Genomic DNA, 6,419 nt, shown 5'->3' with positions numbered 1-6,419 from the left:
GTGTCTGGTTTAAAGCAAGTTAAATCAGTCATAAAATCTCAAAAGAGTAACAATAAGAAAAAAAGATATAAATTTACAAAAAAAAGGGGGGGGGGGTTACGGAATTTTTATGATAAAATATCTTCAACATTATGTAGTAAAAAAGAATAAGTTTTAGACATTATTTAAACTTTTTGCTTTTTGAATTTCAGCAAGGAATGAAATAAAGCATGCTTGCTAAAATTGAAGCATTGGTAAATAGCAGGATGAAAAAGAAAATGAAAAAAACAAACGGACTACATGAAACCAATCAATAAGGCTGAAGCAGAGAGGAATAGTGATATTTATATATGAAGTAGAAAACGAATCAAATATCAAGATGCAGGTTAAAGAGAATACAACAAATAAAGAGTTGTCTCTGAATCACGCAGAAAAGATCATTAAATCCACGTAGGGACATTTGTCAGTACTGCGCTTGCGTTGTGCAGACATAAAACTTACCCGTCTTCCAATTGGCCACACCCGGTTGAGACACCGTTATTTGCTGTTTGAAGAACCTCCCCTCCTCAATGCAATAACCAATCGTTTAACGTGTTTCGGGAGTTCTATTTTATGGATACAAATTTTGTTGGATCGTAACATTTTTGCGACATTTGCGTAACATTTTGCATTTTTTCACAATTATATTCCTTTTTGAAAACACGCAACCTATCACCTTCATACCATTCTAGTTAAGTCGTGTATTTTATATTGTATTCATACATTTTATCTGATTTCATTCATAACTTTTATCTGATTCTATTCACCTACTTATGCCATTTTATCAGTTATAATGGTACGATAATTAAAGTGTTGTGTGCCCTTTGCCTTTTAAAATGTTTTACTGTATTGTTTGGTGCACCATGTCCAGTTTTGGATTTTGTGCCGTTGAACCCTACATTCAGTCAATCACGAGGATGAGATAAGTAGAAATATAAGGTCAAACTTTAAGTGCTCTAAAAGTATTGAGAAAGGTTTTAGTCTTCTAGATGTATAACGAAAAAATACGGTAACTAAAATATGAGGGACTAAAAAATTAGATGAAGAAGAAAAGCGTTAAAAAAAGGATGATGGATAGAAAAAGTAGTCGGTATATATGAAGAGAAATTTGCGAATTTGAAACACTTACTTGAAAAGACACAGAAAACATTCTATGTCGGGGGCATTAACGCCAAAGAAGCATGACAGTTTGGACGCTAAATGCCGAATAGTGATATTGGCGAGATGTAAAATGAAAAATCTCTCTCTATATACACGTGGTTGGAAAATTTGCTCGCTGAACCAGGAAAAAAAATTATAATCTAGATGATTAATGGAGATGAAAAATGTAGATTAAGAAAATGGAGGCTGGAAGTACAAAAAAAGTGTAGAGAAAATTCTGGATTTAGAAATAATGAACTCATATATACAAGGCACGAAATTTAAAAATTAACGTTAATAACAACAAAATTATTTACCAAAATTCCTAGTGAAAGACGAAATTAGAAGTAAAAAATTAGAATTACAATAAAATAAGACGCTAAGATAAAATAATGGCTAAGATGTTAAACTTATATGCTAAATGAAGTACCAGATTACATAAGTAAGAAATTTTATTTCTATATAGTTCTATGATGGTATAAAAGTTGAGTTATTTATTTGTGTATAAATTTAAAAAAAGCTTGATTATACATTATGTTATTTTGTATATAGTTATAATTTGTACATATATTAATTTCATAAGATTAGCATGACGTTATTAATGTCCGCTGGCAATCACTCAAATCATAGCATGAGATTCGTAACTTTTAAATGACGTAAACGAACTCTTCAATGGAGAAAGATTCTCCAGAAAAGATGCGTACCTTTTGCTTTTCGGTGGCTATTGGTATTCGTAGGCTATTACTAAATTTAAAGCAAAGAGTGGACAATGTCAGCAGGAAGGAAGGAAAGGAAAGTTAGCAGATCTAAAAAGCATACATATTTGATGGAAAATGGAGGATAAGTTTTAGAACCGAGAAAGATGGAACATGCGTAGAAATATCTTTATGATGGTGGTAGAGGACAAAAAACAAGAACGTTAGTTTTTTTTTGAAAATATGTATTATATTAAATGCTGTGTTAAAATCTTTATAATGCTATTTTTTTGCTTTGCTTTAATAAATTTTGAAGTTTACATCAAGTTAAATTGATTTATCCGCGCCATCAAATTCAGGAACTAATTTTCCTTATCAGTTGCCGTGACAACTCCTAGTTAACACAAAAATGGCGTTAAAATTTAAATTAATTTTATCTAATACACTGCTAAAAATTTCTTTCCAAAATTACGGTAAAAGGAACGGCAGCAGTCTGTCCATCCGATTAACCGTAAAGTTTACGGTTGAGAAAAGTTATTTACCTTTTACGGATTTAATACTGTTTACAACAAACACGGTTAAAAAACAATGTTAACAAAACTGAACGGTTGTACTACTGTATATACCTAATACAGTTAATTAACCAGGTCTAAAGAATTTAATTGCTTTATAACCGTATAGTTTAGTATTGTTTAATAACAGTTAAATATAAAAGTCTATGGTTTAGAAACTATTTACAATATCTCGGGCTAAAGAGATAACTATCATTTATAACAATAAAATAGAATAATTGTTTCATATGGAATGTCACTGAATATGTATGGAATCTTTACGATTTATTTTCTAATTGGAACTAATACAGGTAAAAAAATTAACATTAAGCCGTTTATAAATTTATGAGACTAAAACATTGAATTACGATCAGAAGATGCAAACAGCTTATTAAAACTGTTTAGTAAATTGTTAACTCTATAATATTAGTGACTAAGATTTCAGAAAACAGATCAGGTGCTGAAATAGTTTAAATTTTTCTAAGAAATATGAAAATAGTTCGCAGCTATAAAATTACACTGGCGGAGAAACTTAATAAATTTAATGGTAACCTAAGGCCTGTCGGGTGACCATTTTCTTAACATAGCTTGTCTACCTGAATAGGAACTATACAACAACAGTGTCCTTATTGCTCGTTTGGCATAAGGCCAGTAAGAATCAAATTTTCAACAGGTTAGATACTGAACTTCAAGATATATCATTTAATGTATACGAAAACAGAATATAAATGATAATTAGAACAATTTATACCACAATTTTTGAAAGTTAAGTTATTCTCAAAACTAAACTAGGTAATTCTAACATCAACTGTTTCAACTTTCTAAGTAAAATAAAGTTTTTTATTAAAACTTCATAAACATGTTGATAAATTGCAGATAATGAAAAGAAAACAATTACAAATAACAAAAATGACTTTATTAATTTCTACAGATCATTTCATATAAGCAAAATAAACACCTTTAAACACTTTTTTAAAATGTTACGCACCCTGTGAATGAAGGAAAGAATAAAAAATTGATGAATTTATTAATGTCGACAATCTTTAACCCAAGTGTCATAGATAGAAAGCTTAAAATCTTGGGTGAATTTCTGATAAACAGTCTTTTCCCTTTCTACTTTGGAGCCAGACACTGGATTTATTCTAACAAAGCACCTGAAAAATATGTTACAATTAGTAAAAAATAATTTCATGTACATCAATTTTCTTGGGCTTCAGAAACAACTATAATTATGATAAAATTCAATATAATAGCAAACTGACTCTTTCTATTGAAAATTTTGCAAGACAAACATTATTGATATCAATATTCCAAATACTGATTTTTAAGAAACAAATTTAGCCAAAATAGAAAACCTTGCCACACCATATCTCAAATCTCATATTGTGGAAAATGACAAAAAAAAAAAAAAAAAAAAACTCCACGAAGTCCAAAATATATTTATTAGATACTATTTAAATACCAAGTTTTCATGGAGAATCCTTTTATTTAGAAACGCTCAACATACACATATGTGAGAAAATAAAAGCAAAAAGCTAAAAAAATGGCTATCAACAAAAGCAACTGAAAGGCAAATTAGAATAAACATTTATACAAATTGACAAGTTTATTATTAGTTATAGACTGTTAATTATTACAGAAACCAGTTAGTTGTTAATAAACTCAGCACAGAAAGGTTGATCAAGCCAAATGCAACTTGATGCAAAAGTTAATGAACTAATTTATTTTATTACCTCAGAACTAGATTAAAAAAATGCGTAAATATGTGTTATCTGAAGCAAAAAGAATCTATTCTCAATCAGTATGAACACTCAATGAATAAAATTGATGCATAGCATATATTCAGCAGCTTTTTAAGCTCTTAAAACATAATACAACACTACTGTTTTAGTGACAGCCTCATTTTGTTTAAAATATTTTACTAACATAGGAATTGTAACTTTCAGTTATTTCTAACATTTTAGATATGACATTTTCACATGAGAAAGTAAACAATTATAGAATATTGCAAAGTCACATACATTTGTTTAACAGACTTAATCTGCAAACATTTTTAGGCAGGCGAAGGCAAAAAAAGGCGAAGGCACGTCCAAGCAGAATCTACTGTTAATTTGTATAACAAAATATTTAAAATTTCTCATAATTGGGTATAATATTAAAAAAACACAACTACTTCCACTTAGTAGGAATGACATTTACCATGACGCAATGCTAAATTCTATACCACTATCCACATAAACGCCACTATCCACATAAATCAATTATTAATCAAAAATCGAATATAAATTACTTTTCTTTATAATGCAATAAAATCTGGCGAGCAGCTATTTAAGCGATCAAACACTTCGTTTGTTTATTTGTGGCTTGAAGTTAGTCTCGCAGGAAATGCCGTGCATGGGTTAAATTTAGTAGGAATAACACAACCTGTGACGTAGGCTATAGTATACCCAATTAAACTTATTTATCATAATATTTGTTTTATTAGTGATTTGATTTCAGTAAAAAAAAAAAAATCGTGAGTTAAATCAGAGCTTCTAATCTTTAATCAGGGGTCTGTCCAGACATTTTGCAAAAGGTCCGTTTTTGTAAAATTGTGAAAAAATTACTCGTAATTTGTGAATATAAAATAAACGTTAAGTCACATTCTTTCAACCTGGGTCCGCTTTTGTGAATTTGTGCAAATAGGGTCCGTTATTGCAAAAAAACTTTTTCAAGGAGTTTTTAAATTGTAAAGACATACAAGATTATGCTTAACACTGTAAAATTATAATAAATAAAAAAAATTAAATTTTCAAAAATAAACAGCAATTGCTGCAACTAAATGAGAGGGGCAACATACAAATATTTCGTATTTAGCTGCTGAAAGCAGAATATTTATTTCGGACGAATAAAGGAAGAAGCGTCTGCTGAAGACAAAACTTAGTTTGTTTACATCTGTCTTTCTCCCCCCCCCCCCTGGGAAGGTTTTATTCGATTAGCAAAACAATAATGAAGATAAATTATTTTGTGAAGGGTCCGTTTTTAAGTTAAAATATTTTGTGAAGGGTCTGTTGTTATGAAAAGATATTTTGTGAAGGGTTCGTTAACGGACCCAAATTTCTTCTAAACAGACCCCAGTTCATTTAAGTTGTTTACATTATGATAAAAAGCACAAAATAACTGATGGATCATCCCTTAACTGAATTGAGATTCATTTGTAATTAGTTAGAACTATTTGAATTAATAATTAAATTTTAATCATAAATAGCAATTCTGATAAGATATTGTTCCAATCATAGGTTTATTTAAAATATAATTGGTTTTAATGAATAATATATTGAAACACACATCAGGTAAATTTTTGCGCAACAATTGGAAGAATGGTATAAAAAGTCATGTTTATAGGTCTTGTGGCATTTTAACGATTTGCTAAAACTTTTTTTTTTGTTTTTTTTTTGCTCAAGAACTTTAGAGCTTAGGGGAGGGAGGGGAGAGCAGAAGAAAAATCAATAAAATTTTTAGTACCTCTAATATGTAATAAGACACAAACCAAGTTGCTACAGCTACTGCATCTTTAATTTTGGGTGTTTACGGCTATGCCATCCATAGTTCCTCACACCTCAACATTGATGTCCCTAAAATTAAAAAAAAATAATAATAATAATGAGTGATATGAGAATAAAAAAATACATTATCTTATAAATTAATTTATAATTTTCACAAAATTTTAAATTTAAACATTTCTGAAAACATTTAAATGCTAAGACAACAAAAATTAGATATAGATTATTTCAAACGTGTGGAGATACATCTCCCAGCAGTGAGAAATTTTAAAAAAATCTAATTGATTTTCTCAATTATTAATAAAAATATCTTACAGCATTTATTCTCATAAAATTCAATATGCAAGTTTAAATAGGGAGAGAAATATCCCAGATGAATTATTTTAATTCTTTTAATCATTTTTCTCTTTTTAAGCAATAGCTAAAATTAAGCTAAAAATATATTGACATTTTTAGTCACTGGCAAATTGAAA

At 29.1% G+C, this 6,419-nt stretch overlaps 1 long non-coding RNA gene across 5 annotated transcripts in view; it reads right to left on the bottom strand.

Moving 5' to 3' along the window:
- Positions 1–3,298: 3,298 nt before the first annotated feature.
- LOC147801958 (uncharacterized) overlaps positions 3,299–6,419 on the bottom strand; it is a 361,588-nt gene continuing 358,467 nt past the window's right edge. For all 5 annotated transcript variants that reach the window (XR_015430162.1, XR_015430163.1, XR_015430165.1 and 2 more), the window contains 2 exons: positions 5,909–6,018; positions 3,299–3,558 (listed from right to left, as the gene is read on the bottom strand). This is a non-coding gene — a long non-coding RNA (uncharacterized LOC147801958). The remainder of the gene's footprint in view (positions 3,559–5,908; positions 6,019–6,419) is intronic.

Source organism: Parasteatoda tepidariorum, chromosome 11 (assembly GCF_982258835.1).
Source record: "Parasteatoda tepidariorum strain Cologne lab strain chromosome 11, Ptep-v5.0, whole genome shotgun sequence".
Lineage (NCBI taxonomy): Eukaryota > Metazoa > Arthropoda > Arachnida > Araneae > Theridiidae > Parasteatoda > Parasteatoda tepidariorum.
The sequence above is the reverse complement of the archived record's forward strand: the minus strand, read 5'-3'. Positions and strand labels throughout refer to the sequence as shown.